Here is a 19852-nt window from a genome sequence, read left to right as displayed (position 1 = left end):
GATTAACAAAGTGCTTACAAAGTTGTGAAAAGCTTGTGCAAAATTGGCAGATTTACATGGAAATGCTACCTATTCCCTTATATTATCGAGTCCAGTTGTTAAAAGTTTGCGAAAGTGAATGAATATGTCATAAAAGGCCGTTTGAATATCGTAGTGGCCCTCGAAAGATGTAGAATTTTTAAACATTTCCATACATTAAATGACCGCCAATTACGATAATTTTTAAACGACGCTGAGCGATGAGTGGTCAGGTGATCGGCCGATAATGGAAGTAAAGTTCAATCGGTCGTGGTTAGTACTTGCATGGGAGACAACCTGAGAAAACCAGCGGTTGATACTTTTTTATGTTTTTGCAGTCTGCACCTCTTTGGTCCAAGCTGTTAAAACAGCGTGCAAAGTTCTCCAAAGAGATTCCAATGTTGCTACATTTGTTTGTTTATTTGACCTAAGTTGTTGTTATATCGAACCGTGCAGTTATAAAGTATGAAAAATGACTAAAATCCATTTGAAACCTCCCCTGTTAGAAGACTGTCATATGAGCCGGCCGTAAAATGAACAAACACATACTAAAAATGATAAAAGAGATTGAAAAGTTGGTGGATTTGCGTGAATATTCCCTCTATGTCATTTCATATAGAACCCCGCAGTTAAATTTAGTACAAAATTATGTAAAAGTCTAAAACAGCTATTTATGTTGGCATATTGTTCCACTACCCAAGCACAAAGTGATTAACAAAGTGCTTACAAAGTTGTGAAAAGCTTGTGCAAAATTGGCATATTTACATGGAAATGTTACCTATTCTCTTATATTATCGAGTCCAGTTGTTAAAAGTTCGCGAAAGTGAATGAATATGTCATGAAAGGCCGTTTGAATATCGTAGTGGCCCTCGAAAGATGTAGAATTTTTAAACATTTCCATACATTAAATTACAGCCAATTATGATAATTTTTAAACGACACTGATAGATGAGTGGTCAGGTGATCGACCGATAATGGAAGTGAAGTTCAATCGGTCGTGGTTAGTACTTGCATGGGAGACAACCTGAGAAAACCAGCGGGTGACACTTTTTTAAGTTTTTGCAGTCTGCACCGCTTTGGTCCAAGCTGTTAAAACAGCGTGCAAAATTCTCCAAAGCGATTCCAAAGTTGCTAGATTTGTTTGTTTATTTGACCTAAGTTGTTGTTATATCGAACCATGCAGTTATAAAGTATGAAAAATGAGTAAAATCCATTTGAATCCTCCCATGTTAGCAGACTATCATATGAGCCGGCCATAAAATGAACAAACACATACTAAAAATGTTAAAAGCGATTGAAAAGTTGGTGGATTTGCGTGTATATTCCCCCTATGTCATTTAATATAGAACCCCGCAGTTAAATTTAGTACAAAATTATATGTAAAAGTCTAAAAAAGCTATTTATGTTGGCACATTGTTTCACTACCCAAGCGCAAAGTGATTAACAAACTGCTTACAAAGTTGTGAAAAGCTTGTGCAAAGTTGGCAGATTTACATGGAAATGTTACCTATTCTCTTATATTATCGAGTCCAGTTGTTAAAAGTTCGCGAAAGTGAATGAATATGTCATGAAAGGCTGTTTGACTATCGTAGTGGCCCTCGAAAGATGTAGAATTTTTAAACATTTCCATACATTAAATGGTCGTCAATTACGACAATTTTTAAATGACACTGATAGATGAGTGGTCAGGTGATCGACCGATAATGGAAGTAAAGTTCAATCGGTCGTGGTTAGTACTTGAATAGGAGACAACTTGAGAAAACCAACGGACGACCCATTTTTGAGTTTTTGCAGTCTGCACCTATATGGTCCAAGCTGTTAAAACAGCGTGCAAAGTTCTCCAAAGAGATTCCAAAGTTGCTAGGTTTGTTTGTTTATTTGACCTAAGTTGTTGTTATATCGAACCATGCAGTTATAAAGTATGAAAAATTAACAAAAATCCATTTAAAACCTCCCTTGTTAGCAGACTGTCATATGAGCCGGCCGTAAAATGAACAAACACATACTAAAAATGTTAAAAGCGATTGCAAAGTTGGTGGATTTGCGTGTATATTCCCCCTTGTCATTTCATATAGAACCCCGCAGTTAAATTTAGTACAAAATTATGTAAAAGTCTAAAACAGCTATTTATGTTGGCACATTGTTCCACTGCCCAAGAGCAAAGTGATTAACAAAGTGCTTACAAAGTTGTGAAAAGCTTGTGCAAAATTGGCATATTTACATGGAAATGTTACCTATTCTTTTATATTATCGAGTCCAGTTGTTAAAAGTTCGCGAAAGTGAATGAATATGTCATGAAAGGCCGTTTGAATATCGTAGTGGCCCTCGAAAGATGTAGAATTTTTAAACATTTCCATACATTAAATGGCCGCCAATTCCGATAATTTTTAAACGACACTGATAGATGAGTGGTCAGGTGATCGACCGATAATGGAAGTAAAGTTCAATCGGTCGTAGTTAGTACTTGCATAGGAGTCAACTTGAGAAAACCAACGGACGACACTTTTTTGAGTTTTTGCAGTCTGCACCTATATGGTCCAAGCTGTTAAAACAGCGTGCAAAGTTCTCCAAAGAGATTCCAAAGTTGCTACATTTGTTTGTTTATTTGACCTAAGTTGATGTTATATCGAACCATGCAGTTATAAAGTATGAAAAATGACTAAAATCCATTTGAAACCTCCCTTGTTAGCAGACTATCATATGAGCCGGCCGTAAAATGAACAAACACATACTAAAAATGTTAAAAGCGATTGAAAAGTTGGTGGATTTGCGTGTATATTCCCCCTATGTCATTTCATATAGAACCCCGCTGTTAAATTTAGTACAAAATTATGTAAAAGACTAAAACAGCTATTTATGTTGGCACATTGTTCCACTACCCAAGCACAAAATGATTAACAAAGTGCTTACAAAGTTGTGAAAAGCTTGTGCAAAGTTGGCAGATTTACATGGAAATGTTACCTATTCTCTTATATTATGGAGTCCAGTTGTTAAAAGTTCGCGAAAGTGAATGAATATGTCATGAAAGGCCGTTTGAATATCGTAGTGGCCCTCGAAAGATGTAGAATTTTTAAACATTTCCATACATTAAATGGCCGCCAATTACGATAATTTTTAAACGACACTGTTAGATGAGTGGTCATGTGATCGACCGATAATGGAAGTAAAGTTCAATCGGTCGTGGTTAGTACTTGCATAGGAGACAACTTGAGAAAACCAACGGACGACACTTTTTTGAGTTTTTGCAGTCTGCACCTATATGGTCCAAGCTGTTAAAACAGCGTGCAAAGTTCTCCAAAGAGATTCCAAAGTTGCTAGATTTGTTTGTTTATTTGACCTAAGTTGTTGTTATATCGAACCATACAGTTATAAAGTATGAAAAATGACTAAAATCCATTTAAAACCTCCCTTGTTAGCAGACTGTCATATGAGCCGGCCGTAAAATGAACAAACACATACTAAAAATGTTAAAAGCGATTGAAAAGTTGGTGGATTTGCGTGTATATTCCCCTTAAGTCATTTCATATAGAACCCCGCAGTTAAATTTAGTACAAAATTATGTAAAATTCTAAAACAGCTATTTATGTTGGCACATTGTTCCACTTCCCAAGCACAAAGTGATAAATAAAGTGCTTACAAAGTTGTTAAAAGCTTGTGCAAAGTTGGCAGATTTATATGGAAATGTTACCTATTTGCTTATATTATCGAGTCCAGTTGTTAAAAGATTGCGAATGTGAATGAATATGTCATAAAAGGCCGTTTGAATATCGTAGTGGCCCTCGAAATATGTAGAATTTTTAAACATTTCCATACATTAAATGGCCGCCAATTACAAAATTTTTTAAACGACACTGTTAGATGAGTGGTCATGTGATCGACCGATAATGGAAGTAAAGTTCAATCGGTCGTGGTTAGTACTTGCATGGGAGACAACCTGAGAGTACCAGCGGGTGACACTTTTTTGAGTTTTTGCAGTCTGCACCTATATGTTCCAAGCTGTTAAAACAGCGTGCAAAGTTCTCCAAAGAGATTCCAAAGTTGCTACATTTGTTTGTTTATTTGACCTAAGTTGTTGTTATATCGAAGCATGCAGTTATAAAGTATGAAAAATAACTAAAATCCATTTGAAACCTCCCTTGTTAGTAGACTATCATATGAGCCGGCCGTAAAATGAACAAACACATACTAAAAATGTTAAAAGCGATTGAAAAGTTGGTGGATTTGCGTGTATATTCCCCTATGTCATTTCATATAGAACCCCGCAGTTAAATTTAGTACAAAATTATGTAAAAGTCTAAAACAGCTATTTATGTTGGCACATTGTTCCACTGACCAAGAGCAAAGTGATTAACAAAGTGCTTACAAAGTTGTGAAAAGCTTGTGCAATGTTGGCAGATTTACATGAAAATGTTACCTATTCTCTTATATTATCGAGTCCAGTTGTTAAAAGTTCGCGAAAGTGAATGAATATATCATAAAAGGCCGTTTGAATATCGTAGTGGCCCTCGAAAGATGTAGAATGTTTAAACATTTCCATACATTAAATGGCCGCCAATTACGATGATTTTTAAACGACACTGATAGATGAGTGGTCAGGTGATCGCCGACTATGGAAGTAAAGTTCAATCGGTCGTGGTTAGTACTTGCATGGGAGACAACCTGCGAAAACCAGCAGGTGAAACTTTTTTGAGTTTTTGCAGTCTGCACCTATATGGTCCAAGCTGTTAAAACAGCGTGCAAAGTTCTCCAAAGCGATTCCAAAGTTGCTAGATTTGTTTGTTTATTTGACCTAAGTTGTTGTTTTATCGAACCATGCAGTTATAAAGTATGAAAAATGACTAAAATCCATATGAAACCTCCCATGTTAGCAGACTAGCATATGAGCCGGCCGTAAAATGAACAAACACATACTAAAAATGTTAACAGCATTGAAAAGTTGGTGGATTTGCGTGTATACTCCCTCTATGTCATTTCATATAGAACCCCGCAGTTAAATTTAGTACAAAATTATGTAAAAGTCTAAAACAGCTATTTATGTTGGCATATTGTTCCACTACCCAAGCACAAAGTGATTAACAAAGTGCTTACAAAGTTGTGAAAAGCTTGTGCAAAATTGGCAGATTTACATGGAAATGTTACCTATTCCCTTATATTATCGAGTCCAGTTGTTAAAAGTTTGCGAAAGTGAATGAATATGTCATAAAAGGCCGTTTGAATATCGTAGTGGCCCTCGAAAGATGTAGAATTTTTAAACATTTCCATACATTAAATGACCGCCAATTACGATAATTTTTAAACGACGCTGAGCGATGAGTGGTCAGGTGATCGGCCGATAATGGAAGTAAAGTTCAATCGGTCGTAGTTAGTACTTGCATAGGAGTCAACTTGAGAAAACCAACGGACGACACTTTTTTGAGTTTTTGCAGTCTGCACCTATATGGTCCAAGCTGTTAAAACAGCGTGCAAAGTTCTCCAAAGAGATTCCAAAGTTGCTAGATTTGTTTGTTTATTTGACCTAAGTTGTTGTTATATCGAACCATACAGTTATAAAGTATGAAAAATGACTAAAATCCATTTAAAACCTCCCTTGTTAGCAGACTGTCATATGAGCCGGCCGTAAAATGAACAAACACATACTAAAAATGTTAAAAGCGATTGAAAAGTTGGTGGATTTGCGTGTATATTCCCCCTAAGTCATTTCATATAGAACCCCGCAGTTAAATTTAGTACAAAATTATGTAAAATTCTAAAACAGCTATTTATGTTGGCACATTGTTCCACTTCCCAAGCACAAAGTGATTAATAAAGTGCTTACAAAGTTGTTAAAAGCTTGTGCAAAGTTGGCAGATTTATATGGAAATGTTACCTATTTGCTTATATTATCGAGTCCAGTTGTTAAAAGATTGCGAATGTGAATGAATATGTCATAAAAGGCCGTTTGAATATCGTAGTGGCCCTCGAAATATGTAGAATTTTTAAACATTTCCATACATTAAATGGCCGCCAATTACAAAATTTTTTAAACGACACTGTTAGATGAGTGGTCATGTGATCGACCGATAATGGAAGTAAAGTTCAATCGGTCGTGGTTAGTACTTGCATGGGAGACAACCTGAGAATACCAGCGGGTGACACTTTTTTGAGTTTTTGCAGTCTGCACCTATATGTTCCAAGCTGTTAAAACAGCGTGCAAAGTTCTCCAAAGAGATTCCAAAGTTGCTACATTTGTTTGTTTATTTGACCTAAGTTGTTGTTATATCGAAGCATGCAGTTATAAAGTATGAAAAATAACTAAAATCCATTTGAAACCTCCCTTGTTAGTAGACTATCATATGAGCCGGCCGTAAAATGAACAAACACATACTAAAAATGTTAAAAGCGATTGAAAATTTGGTGGATTTGCGTGTATATTCCCCTATGTCATTTCATATAGAACCCCGCAGTTAAATTTAGTACAAAGTTATGTAAAAGTCTAAAACAGCTATTTATGTTGGCACATTGTTCCACTGCCCAAGAGCAAAGTGATTAACAAAGTGCTTACAAAGTTGTGAAAAGCTTGTGCAATGTTGGCAGATTTACATGAAAATGTTACCTATTCTCTTATATTATCGAGTCCAGTTGTTAAAAGTTCGCGAAAGTGAATGAATATATCATAAAAGGCCGTTTGAATATCGTAGTGGCCCTCGAAAGATGTAGAATGTTTAAACATTTCCATACATTAAATGGCCGCCAATTACGATGATTTTTAAACGACACTGATAGATGAGTGGTCAGGTGATCGCCGACTATGGAAGTAAAGTTCAATCGGTCGTGGTTAGTACTTGCATGGGAGACAACCTGCGAAAACCAGCAGGTGAAACTTTTTTGAGTTTTTGCAGTCTGCACCTATATGGTCCAAGCTGTTAAAACAGCGTGCAAAGTTCTCCAAAGCGATTCCAAAGTTGCTAGATTTGTTTGTTTATTTGACCTAAGTTGTTGTTTTATCGAACCATGCAGTTATAAAGTATGAAAAATGACTAAAATCCATATGAAACCTCCCATGTTAGCAGACTAGCATATGAGCCGGCCGTAAAATGAACAAACACATACTAAAAATGTTAACAGCATTGAAAAGTTGGTGGATTTGCGTGTATACTCCCTCTATGTCATTTCATATAGAACCCCGCAGTTAAATTTAGTACAAAATTATGTAAAAGTCTAAAACAGCTATTTATGTTGGCATATTGTTCCACTACCCAAGCACAAAGTGATTAACAAAGTGCTTACAAAGTTGTGAAAAGCTTGTGCAAAATTGGCAGATTTACATGGAAATGTTACCTATTCCCTTATATTATCGAGTCCAGTTGTTAAAAGTTTGCGAAAGTGAATGAATATGTCATAAAAGGCCGTTTGAATATCGTAGTGGCCCTCGAAAGATGTAGAATTTTTAAACATTTCCATACATTAAATGACCGCCAATTACGATAATTTTTAAACGACGCTGAGCGATGAGTGGTCAGGTGATCGGCCGATAATGGAAGTAAAGTTCAATCGGTCGTGGTTAGTACTTGCATGGGAGACAACCTGAGAAAACCAGCGGTTGATACTTTTTTATGTTTTTGCAGTCTGCACCTCTTTGGTCCAAGCTGTTAAAACAGCGTGCAAAGTTCTCCAAAGAGATTCCAATGTTGCTACATTTGTTTGTTTATTTGACCTAAGTTGTTGTTATATCGAACCGTGCAGTTATAAAGTATGAAAAATGACTAAAATCCATTTGAAACCTCCCCTGTTAGAAGACTGTCATATGAGCCGGCCGTAAAATGAACAAACACATACTAAAAATGATAAAAGAGATTGAAAAGTTGGTGGATTTGCGTGAATATTCCCTCTATGTCATTTCATATAGAACCCCGCAGTTAAATTTAGTACAAAATTATGTAAAAGTCTAAAACAGCTATTTATGTTGGCATATTGTTCCACTACCCAAGCACAAAGTGATTAACAAAGTGCTTACAAAGTTGTGAAAAGCTTGTGCAAAATTGGCATATTTACATGGAAATGTTACCTATTCTCTTATATTATCGAGTCCAGTTGTTAAAAGTTCGCGAAAGTGAATGAATATGTCATGAAAGGCCGTTTGAATATCGTAGTGGCCCTCGAAAGATGTAGAATTTTTAAACATTTCCATACATTAAATTACAGCCAATTATGATAATTTTTAAACGACACTGATAGATGAGTGGTCAGGTGATCGACCGATAATGGAAGTGAAGTTCAATCGGTCGTGGTTAGTACTTGCATGGGAGACAACCTGAGAAAACCAGCGGGTGACACTTTTTTAAGTTTTTGCAGTCGGCACCGCTTTGGTCCAAGCTGTTAAAACAGCGTGCAAAATTCTCCAAAGCGATTCCAAAGTTGCTAGATTTGTTTGTTTATTTGACCTAAGTTGTTGTTATATCGAACCATGCAGTTATAAAGTATGAAAAATGAGTAAAATCCATTTGAATCCTCCCATGTTAGCAGACTATCATATGAGCCGGCCATAAAATGAACAAACACATACTAAAAATGTTAAAAGCGATTGAAAAGTTGGTGGATTTGCGTGTATATTCCCCCTATGTCATTTAATATAGAACCCCGCAGTTAAATTTAGTACAAAATTATATGTAAAAGTCTAAAAAAGCTATTTATGTTGGCACATTGTTTCACTACCCAAGCGCAAAGTGATTAACAAACTGCTTACAAAGTTGTGAAAAGCTTGTGCAAAGTTGGCAGATTTACATGGAAATGTTACCTATTCTCTTATATTATCGAGTCCAGTTGTTAAAAGTTCGCGAAAGTGAATGAATATGTCATGAAAGGCTGTTTGACTATCGTAGTGGCCCTCGAAAGATGTAGAATTTTTAAACATTTCCATACATTAAATGGTCGTCAATTACGACAATTTTTAAATGACACTGATAGATGAGTGGTCAGGTGATCGACCGATAATGGAAGTAAAGTTCAATCGGTCGTGGTTAGTACTTGAATAGGAGACAACTTGAGAAAACCAACGGACGACCCATTTTTGAGTTTTTGCAGTCTGCACCTATATGGTCCAAGCTGTTAAAACAGCGTGCAAAGTTCTCCAAAGAGATTCCAAAGTTGCTAGGTTTGTTTGTTTATTTGACCTAAGTTGTTGTTATATCGAACCATGCAGTTATAAAGTATGAAAAATTAACAAAAATCCATTTAAAACCTCCCTTGTTAGCAGACTGTCATATGAGCCGGCCGTAAAATGAACAAACACATACTAAAAATGTTAAAAGCGATTGCAAAGTTGGTGGATTTGCGTGTATATTCCCCCTTGTCATTTCATATAGAACCCCGCAGTTAAATTTAGTACAAAATTATGTAAAAGTCCAAAACAGCTATTTTTGTTGGCACATTGTTCCACTACCCAAGCACAAAGTGATTAACAAAGTGCTTGCAAAGTTGTTAAAAGCTTGTGCAAAGTTGGCAGATTTACATGGAAATGTTACCTATTCCCTTATATTATCGAGTCCAGTTGTTAAAATATTGCGAAAGTGAATGAATATGTCATAAAAAGCCGTTTGAATATCGTAGTGGCCTTCGAAAGATGTAGAATTTTTAAACATTTCCCTACATTAAATTACCGCCAATTACGATAATTTTTAAACGACGCTGAGCGATGAGTGGTCAGCTGCAGGTGATCGACCGATAATGGAAGTAAAGTTCAATCGGTAGTGGTTAGTACTTGCATGGGAGACAACCTGAGAAAACCAGCGGGTGACACTTTTTTAAGATTTTGCAGTCTGCACCGCTTTGGTCCAAGCTGTTAAAACAGCGTGCAAAGTTCTCCAAAGAGATTCCAAAGTTGCTACATTTGTTTGTTTATTTGACCTACGTTGTTGTTATATCGAACCATGCAGTTATAAAGTATGAAAAATGACTAAAATCCATTTGAAACCTCCCCTGTTAGAAGACTGTCATATGAGCCGGCCGTAAAATGAACAAACACATACTAAAAATGTTAAAAGAGATTGAAAAGTTGGTGGATTTGCGTTTATATTTCCCCTATGTCATTTCAAATAGAACCCCGCAGTTAAATTTAGTACACAATTATATAAAAGTCTAAAAAAGCTATTTATGTTGGCACATTGTTCCACTACCCAAGCACAAAGTGATTAACAATCTGCTTACAAAGTTGTGAAAATCTTGTGCAAAGTTGGCAGATTTACATGGAAATGTTACCTATTCTCTTATATTATCGAGTCCAGTTGTTAAAAGTTCGCGAAAGTGAATGAATATGTCATAAAATGCCATTTGAATATCGTAGTGGCCCTCTAAAGATGTAGAATTTTTAAACATTTCCATACATTAAATGGCCGGCAATTACGATGATTATTAAACGACACTGATAGATGAGTGGTCAGGTGATCGCCGATTATGGAAGTAAAGTTCAATCGGTCGTGGTTAGTACTTGCATGGGAGACAACCTGAGAAAACCAGCAGGTGAAACTTTTTTTAGTTTTTGCAGTCTGCACCTATATGGTCCAAGCTGTTAAAACAGCGTGCAAAGTTCTCCAAAGCGATTCCAAAGTTGCTAGATTTGTTTGTTTATTTGACCTAAGTTGTTGTTTTATCGAACCATGCAGTTATAAAGTATGAAAAATGACTAAAATCCATATGAAACCTCCCATGTTAGCAGACTAGCATATGAGCCGGCCGTAAAATGAACAAACACATACTAAAAATGTTAACAGCAATGAAAAGTTGGTGGATTTGCGTTTATATTTCCCCTATGTCATTTCATATAGAACCCCGCAGTTAAATTTAGTACAAAATTATGTAAAAGTCTAAAAAAGCTATTTATGTTGGCACATTGTTCCACTACCCAAGCACAAAGTGATTACCAAAGTGCTTACAAAGTTGTGAAAAGCTTGTGCAAATTTGGCAGATTTACATGGAAATGTTACCTATTCTCTTATATTATCGAGTCCAGTTGTTAAAAGTTCGCGAAAGTGAATGAATATGTCATGAAAGGCCGTTTGAATATCGTAGTGGACCTCGAAAAATGTAGAATTTTTAAACATTTCCATACATTAAATGGCCGCCAATTACGATAATTTTTAAACGACGCTGAGCGATGAGTGGTCAGGTGATCGACCGATAATGGAAGTAAAGTTCAATCGGTCGTAGTTAGTACTTGCATAGGAGTCAACTTGAGAAAACCAACGGACGACACATTTTTGAGTTTTTGCAGTCTGCACCTATATGGTCCAAGCTGTTAACACAGCGTGCAAAGTTCTCCAAAGTGATTTCAAAGTTGCTACATTTGTTTATTTATTTGACCTACGTTGTTGTTATATCGAACCATGCAGTTATAAAGTATGAAAAATGACTAAAATCCATTTGAAACCTCCCCTGTTAGAAGACTGTCATATGAGCCGGCCGTAAAATGAACAAACACATACTGAAAATGTTAAAAGAGATTGAAAAGTTGGTGGATTTGCGTTTATATTTCCCCTATGTCATTTCATATAGAACCCCGCAGTTAAATTTAGTACAAAATTATGTAAAATTCTAAAACAGCTATTTATGTTGGCACATTGTTCCACTACCCAAGCACAAAGTGATTAACAAAGTGCTTACAAAGTTGTTAACAGCTTGTGCAAAGTTGGCAGATTTACATGGAAATGTTACCTATTCCCTTATATTATCGAGTCCAGTTGTTAAAAGTTCGCGAAAGTGAATGAATATGTCATAAAAGGCCGTTTGAATATCGTAGTGGCCCTCGAAAGATGTAGAATTTTTAAACATTTCCATACATTAAATTACCGCCAATTACGATAACTTTTAAACGACGCTGAGCGATGAGTGGTCAGGTGATCGACCGATAATGGAAGTAAAGTTCAATCGGTCGTAGTTAGTACTTGCATAGGAGTCAACTTGAGAAAACCAACGGACGACACATTTTTGAGTTTTTGCAGTCTGCACCTATATGGTCCAAGCTGTTAACACAGCGTGCAAAGTTCTCCAAAGAGATTCCAAAGTTGCTACATTTGTTTGTTTATTTGACCTACGTTGTTGTTATATCGAACCATGCAGTTATAAAGTATGAAAAATGACTAAAATCCATTTGAAACCTCCCCTGTTAGAAGACTGTCATATGAGCCGGCCGTAAAATGAACAAACACATACTAAAAATGTTAAAAGAGATTGAAAAGTTGGTGGATTTGCGTTTATATTTCCCCTATGTCATTTCATATAGAACCTCGCAGTTAAATTTAGTACAAAATTATGTAAAAGTCTAAAAAAGCTATTTATGTTGGGACATTGTTCCACTACCCAAGCACAAAGTGATTAACAAAGTGCTTACAAAGTTGTTAAAAGCTTGTGCAAAGTTGGCAGATTTACATGGAAATGTTACCTATTCCCTTATATTATCGAGTCCAGTTGTTAAAAGATTGCGAACGTGAATGAATATGTCATAAAAGGCCGATTGAATATCGTAGCGGCCCTCGAAAGATGTAGAATTTTTAAACATTTCCATACATTAAATTACCGCCAATTACGATAATTTTTAAACGCCGTTGAGCGATGAGTGGTCAGCTGCTGGTGATCGACCGATAATGGAAGTAAAGTTCAATCGGTCGTGGTTAGTAATTGCATGGGAGACAACCTGAGAAAACCAGCGGGTGACACTTTTTTAAGTTTTTGCAGTCTGCACCGCTTTGGTCCAAGCTGTTAAAACAGCGTGCAAAGTTCTCCAAAGAGATTCCAAAGTTGCTACATTTGTTTATTTATTTGACCTACGTTGTTGTTATATCGAACCATGCAGTTATAAAGTATGAAAAATGACTAAAATCCATTTAAAACCTCTCCTGTTAGAAGACTGTCATATGAGCCGGCCGTAAAATGAACAAACACATACTAAAAATGTTAAAGGAGATTGAAAAGTTGGTGGATTTGCGTTTATATTTCCCCTATGTCATTTCATATAGAACCCCGCAGTTAAATTTAGTACAAAATTATGTAAAAGTCTAAAAAAGCTATTTATGTTGGCACATTGTTCCACTACCCAAGCACAAAATGATTAACAAAGTGCTTACAAAGTTGTTAAAAGCTTGTGCAAAGTTGGCAGATTTACTTGGAAATGTTACCTATTCCCTTATATTATCGAGTCCAGTTGTTAAAAGTTCGCGAAAGTGAATGAATATGTCATAAAAGGCCGTTTGAATATCGTAGTGGCCCTCGAAAGATGTAGAATTTTTAAACATTTCCATACATTAAATTACCGCCAATTACGATAATTTTTAAACGACGCTGAGCGATGAGTGGTCAGGTGATCGACCGATAATGGAAGTAAAGTTCAATCGGTCGTAGTTAGTACTTGCATAGGAGTCAACTTGAGAAAACCAACGGACGACCCATTTTTGAGTTTTTGCAGTCTGCACCTATATGGTCCAAGCTGTTAAAACAGCGTGCAAAGTTCTCCAAAGAGATTCCAAAGTTGCTAGGTTTGTTTGTTTATTTGACCTAAGTTGTTGTTATATCGAACCATGCAGTTATAAAGTATGAAAAATTAACAAAAATCCATTTAAAACCTCCCTTGTTAGCAGACTGTCATATGAGCCGGCCGTAAAATGAACAAACACATACTAAAAATGTTAAAAGCGATTGCAAAGTTGGTGGATTTGCGTGTATATTCCCCCTTGTCATTTCATATAGAACCCCGCAGTTAAATTTAGTACAAAATTATGTAAAAGTCCAAAACAGCTATTTTTGTTGGCACATTGTTCCACTACCCAAGCACAAAGTGATTAACAAAGTGCTTGCAAAGTTGTTAAAAGCTTGTGCAAAGTTGGCAGATTTACATGGAAATGTTACCTATTCCCTTATATTATCGAGTCCAGTTGTTAAAATATTGCGAAAGTGAATGAATATGTCATAAAAAGCCGTTTGAATATCGTAGTGGCCTTCGAAAGATGTAGAATTTTTAAACATTTCCCTACATTAAATTACCGCCAATTACGATAATTTTTAAACGACGCTGAGCGATGAGTGGTCAGCTGCAGGTGATCGACCGATAATGGAAGTAAAGTTCAATCGGTAGTGGTTAGTACTTGCATGGGAGACAACCTGAGAAAACCAGCGGGTGACACTTTTTTAAGATTTTGCAGTCTGCACCGCTTTGGTCCAAGCTGTTAAAACAGCGTGCAAAGTTCTCCAAAGAGATTCCAAAGTTGCTACATTTGTTTGTTTATTTGACCTACGTTGTTGTTATATCGAACCATGCAGTTATAAAGTATGAAAAATGACTAAAATCCATTTGAAACCTCCCCTGTTAGAAGACTGTCATATGAGCCGGCCGTAAAATGAACAAACACATACTAAAAATGTTAAAAGAGATTGAAAAGTTGGTGGATTTGCGTTTATATTTCCCCTATGTCATTTCAAATAGAACCCCGCAGTTAAATTTAGTACACAATTATATAAAAGTCTAAAAAAGCTATTTATGTTGGCACATTGTTCCACTACCCAAGCACAAAGTGATTAACAATCTGCTTACAAAGTTGTGAAAATCTTGTGCAAAGTTGGCAGATTTACATGGAAATGTTACCTATTCTCTTATATTATCGAGTCCAGTTGTTAAAAGTTCGCGAAAGTGAATGAATATGTCATAAAATGCCATTTGAATATCGTAGTGGCCCTCTAAAGATGTAGAATTTTTAAACATTTCCATACATTAAATGGCCGGCAATTACGATGATTATTAAACGACACTGATAGATGAGTGGTCAGGTGATCGCCGATTATGGAAGTAAAGTTCAATCGGTCGTGGTTAGTACTTGCATGGGAGACAACCTGAGAAAACCAGCAGGTGAAACTTTTTTTAGTTTTTGCAGTCTGCACCTATATGGTCCAAGCTGTTAAAACAGCGTGCAAAGTTCTCCAAAGCGATTCCAAAGTTGCTAGATTTGTTTGTTTATTTGACCTAAGTTGTTGTTTTATCGAACCATGCAGTTATAAAGTATGAAAAATGACTAAAATCCATATGAAACCTCCCATGTTAGCAGACTAGCATATGAGCCGGCCGTAAAATGAACAAACACATACTAAAAATGTTAACAGCAATGAAAAGTTGGTGGATTTGCGTTTATATTTCCCCTATGTCATTTCATATAGAACCCCGCAGTTAAATTTAGTACAAAATTATGTAAAAGTCTAAAAAAGCTATTTATGTTGGCACATTGTTCCACTACCCAAGCACAAAGTGATTACCAAAGTGCTTACAAAGTTGTGAAAAGCTTGTGCAAATTTGGCAGATTTACATGGAAATGTTACCTATTCTCTTATATTATCGAGTCCAGTTGTTAAAAGTTCGCGAAAGTGAATGAATATGTCATGAAAGGCCGTTTGAATATCGTAGTGGACCTCGAAAAATGTAGAATTTTTAAACATTTCCATACATTAAATGGCCGCCAATTACGATAATTTTTAAACGACGCTGAGCGATGAGTGGTCAGGTGATCGACCGATAATGGAAGTAAAGTTCAATCGGTCGTAGTTAGTACTTGCATAGGAGTCAACTTGAGAAAACCAACGGACGACACATTTTTGAGTTTTTGCAGTCTGCACCTATATGGTCCAAGCTGTTAACACAGCGTGCAAAGTTCTCCAAAGTGATTTCAAAGTTGCTACATTTGTTTATTTATTTGACCTACGTTGTTGTTATATCGAACCATGCAGTTATAAAGTATGAAAAATGACTAAAATCCATTTGAAACCTCCCCTGTTAGAAGACTGTCATATGAGCCGGCCGTAAAATGAACAAACACATACTGAAAATGTTAAAAGAGATTGAAAAGTTGGTGGATTTGCGTTTATATTTCCCCTATGTCATTTCATATAGAACCCCGCAGTTAAATTTAGTACAAAATTATGTAAAATTCTAAAACAGCTATTTATGTTGGCACATTGTTCCACTACCCAAGCACAAAGTGATTAACAAAGTGCTTACAAAGTTGTTAACAGCTTGTGCAAAGTTGGCAGATTTACATGGAAATGTTACCTATTCCCTTATATTATCGAGTCCAGTTGTTAAAAGTTCGCGAAAGTGAATGAATATGTCATAAAAGGCCGTTTGAATATCGTAGTGGCCCTCGAAAGATGTAGAATTTTTAAACATTTCCATACATTAAATTACCGCCAATTACGATAACTTTTAAACGACGCTGAGCGATGAGTGGTCAGGTGATCGACCGATAATGGAAGTAAAGTTCAATCGGTCGTAGTTAGTACTTGCATAGGAGTCAACTTGAGAAAACCAACGGACGACACATTTTTGAGTTTTTGCAGTCTGCACCTATATGGTCCAAGCTGTTAACACAGCGTGCAAAGTTCTCCAAAGAGATTCCAAAGTTGCTACATTTGTTTGTTTATTTGACCTACGTTGTTGTTATATCGAACCATGCAGTTATAAAGTATGAAAAATGACTAAAATCCATTTGAAACCTCCCCTGTTAGAAGACTGTCATATGAGCCGGCCGTAAAATGAACAAACACATACTAAAAATGTTAAAAGAGATTGAAAAGTTGGTGGATTTGCGTTTATATTTCCCCTATGTCATTTCATATAGAACCTCGCAGTTAAATTTAGTACAAAATTATGTAAAAGTCTAAAAAAGCTATTTATGTTGGGACATTGTTCCACTACCCAAGCACAAAGTGATTAACAAAGTGCTTACAAAGTTGTTAAAAGCTTGTGCAAAGTTGGCAGATTTACATGGAAATGTTACCTATTCCCTTATATTATCGAGTCCAGTTGTTAAAAGATTGCGAACGTGAATGAATATGTCATAAAAGGCCGATTGAATATCGTAGCGGCCCTCGAAAGATGTAGAATTTTTAAACATTTCCATACATTAAATTACCGCCAATTACGATAATTTTTAAACGCCGTTGAGCGATGAGTGGTCAGCTGCTGGTGATCGACCGATAATGGAAGTAAAGTTCAATCGGTCGTGGTTAGTAATTGCATGGGAGACAACCTGAGAAAACCAGCGGGTGACACTTTTTTAAGTTTTTGCAGTCTGCACCGCTTTGGTCCAAGCTGTTAAAACAGCGTGCAAAGTTCTCCAAAGAGATTCCAAAGTTGCTACATTTGTTTATTTATTTGACCTACGTTGTTGTTATATCGAACCATGCAGTTATAAAGTATGAAAAATGACTAAAATCCATTTAAAACCTCTCCTGTTAGAAGACTGTCATATGAGCCGGCCGTAAAATGAACAAACACATACTAAAAATGTTAAAGGAGATTGAAAAGTTGGTGGATTTGCGTTTATATTTCCCCTATGTCATTTCATATAGAACCCCGCAGTTAAATTTAGTACAAAATTATGTAAAAGTCTAAAAAAGCTATTTATGTTGGCACATTGTTCCACTACCCAAGCACAAAATGATTAACAAAGTGCTTACAAAGTTGTTAAAAGCTTGTGCAAAGTTGGCAGATTTACTTGGAAATGTTACCTATTCCCTTATATTATCGAGTCCAGTTGTTAAAAGTTCGCGAAAGTGAATGAATATGTCATAAAAGGCCGTTTGAATATCGTAGTGGCCCTCGAAAGATGTAGAATTTTTAAACATTTCCATACATTAAATTACCGCCAATTACGATAATTTTTAAACGACGCTGAGCGATGAGTGGTCAGGTGATCGACCGATAATGGAAGTAAAGTTCAATCGGTCGTAGTTAGTACTTGCATAGGAGTCAACTTGAGAAAACCAACGGACGACACATTTTTGAGTTTTTGCAGTCTGCACCTATATGGTCCGAGCTGTTAACACAGCGTGCAAAGTTCTCCAAAGAGATTCCAAAGTTGCTACATTTGTTTATTTATTTGACCTACGTTGTTGTTATATCGAACCATGCAGTTATAAAGAATGAAAAATGACTAAAATCCATTTGAAACCTCCCCTGTTAGAAGACTGTCATATGAGCCGGCCGTAAAATGAACAAACACATACTAAACATGTTAAAAGAGATTGAAAAGTTGGTGGATTTGCGTTTATATTTCCCCTATGTCATTTCATATAGAACCCCGCAGTTAAATTTAGTACAAAATTATGTAAAATTCTAAAACAGCTATTTATGTTGGCACATTGTTCCACTACCCAAGCACAAAGTGATTAACAAAGTGCTTACAAAGTTGTTAAAAGCTTGTGCAAAGTTGGCAGATTTACATGGAAATGTTACCTATTCCCTTATATTATCGAGTTCAGTTGTTAAAAGTTCGCGAAAGTGAATGAATATGTCATGAAAGCCCGTTTGAATATCGTAGTGGCCCTCGAAAGATGTAGAATTTTTAAACATTTCCATACATTAAATGGTCGCCAATTACGATAATTTTTAAACGACACTGATAGATGAGTGGTCAGGTGATCGACCGATAATGGAAGTAAATTTCAATCGGTCGTGGTTAGTACTTGCATAGGAGACAACCTGGGAAAACCAACGGGTGACACTTTTTTGAGTTTTTGCAGTCTGCATCTATATGGTCCAAGGTGTTAAAACAGCGTGCACAATTCTCCAAAGCGATTTCTAAGTTGCTAGATTTGTTAGTTTATTAGAGCTAAGTTGTTGTTATATCGAACCATGCAGTTATAAAGTATGAAAAATGACTAAAATCCATTTGAAACTTCCCATGTTAGCAGACTTTCATATGAGCCGGCCGTAAAATGAACAAACACATACTAAAAATGTTAAAAGGATTGAAAAGTTGGTGGATTTGCGTGTATATTCCCCCTAAGTCATTTCATATAGAACCCCGCAGTTAAATTTAGTACAGAATTATGTAAAAGTCGGTCAAGTGATTAACCGATAATGGAAGTAAAGTTCAATCGATCGCGGTTAGTACTTGCATGGGAGACAACCTGAGAAAACCAGCGGGTGACACTTTTTTGAGTTTTTGCAGTCTGCACCTATTTGGTCCAAGCTGTTAGAACAGCGTGCAAAGTTCTCCAAAGCGATTCCAAAGTTGCTAGATTTGTTTGTTTATTTGACCTAAGTTGTTGTTATATCGAACCATGCAGTTATAAAGTATGAAAAATGACTAAAATCCATTTAAAACCTCCCTTGTTAGCAGACTGTCATATGAGCCGGCCGTAAAATGAACAAACACATACTAAAAATGTTAAAAGCGATTGAAAAGTTGGTGGATTTGCGTGTATATTCCCCCTTGTCATTTCATATAGAACCCCGCAGTTAAATTTAGTACAAAATTATGTAAAAGTCTAAAACAGCTATTTATGTTGGCACATTGTTCCACTACCCAAGCACAAAGTGATTAACAAAGTGCTTACAAAGTTGTTAAAAGCTTGTGCAAAGTTGGCAGATTTACTTGGAAATGTTACCTATTCCCTTATATTATCGAGTCCAGTTGTTAAAAGTTCGCGAAAGTGAATGAACATGTCATAAAAGGCCGTTTGAATATCGTAGTGGCCCTCGAAAGATGTAGAATTTTTAAACATTTCCATACATTAAATTACCGCCAATTACGATAATTTTTAAACGACGCTGAGCGATGAGTGGTCAGGTGATCGACCGATAATGGAAGTAAAGTTCAATCGGTCGTAGTTAGTACTTGCATAGGAGTCAACTTGAGAAAACCAACGGACGACACATTTTTGAGTTTTTGCAGTCTGCACCTATATGGTCCGAGCTGTTAACACAGCGTGCAAAGTTCTCCAAAGAGATTCCAAAGTTGCTACATTTGTTTATTTATTTGACCTACGTTGTTGTTATATCGAACCATGCAGTTATAAAGAATGAAAAATGACTAAAATC

The sequence above is a fragment of the Saccoglossus kowalevskii genome, chromosome 4, assembly GCF_978046115.1.
Source record: "Saccoglossus kowalevskii chromosome 4, keSacKowa6.1, whole genome shotgun sequence".
NCBI classification, from domain to species: Eukaryota; Metazoa; Hemichordata; class Enteropneusta; family Harrimaniidae; genus Saccoglossus; species Saccoglossus kowalevskii.
Note: the sequence above shows the minus strand (reverse complement) of the source record.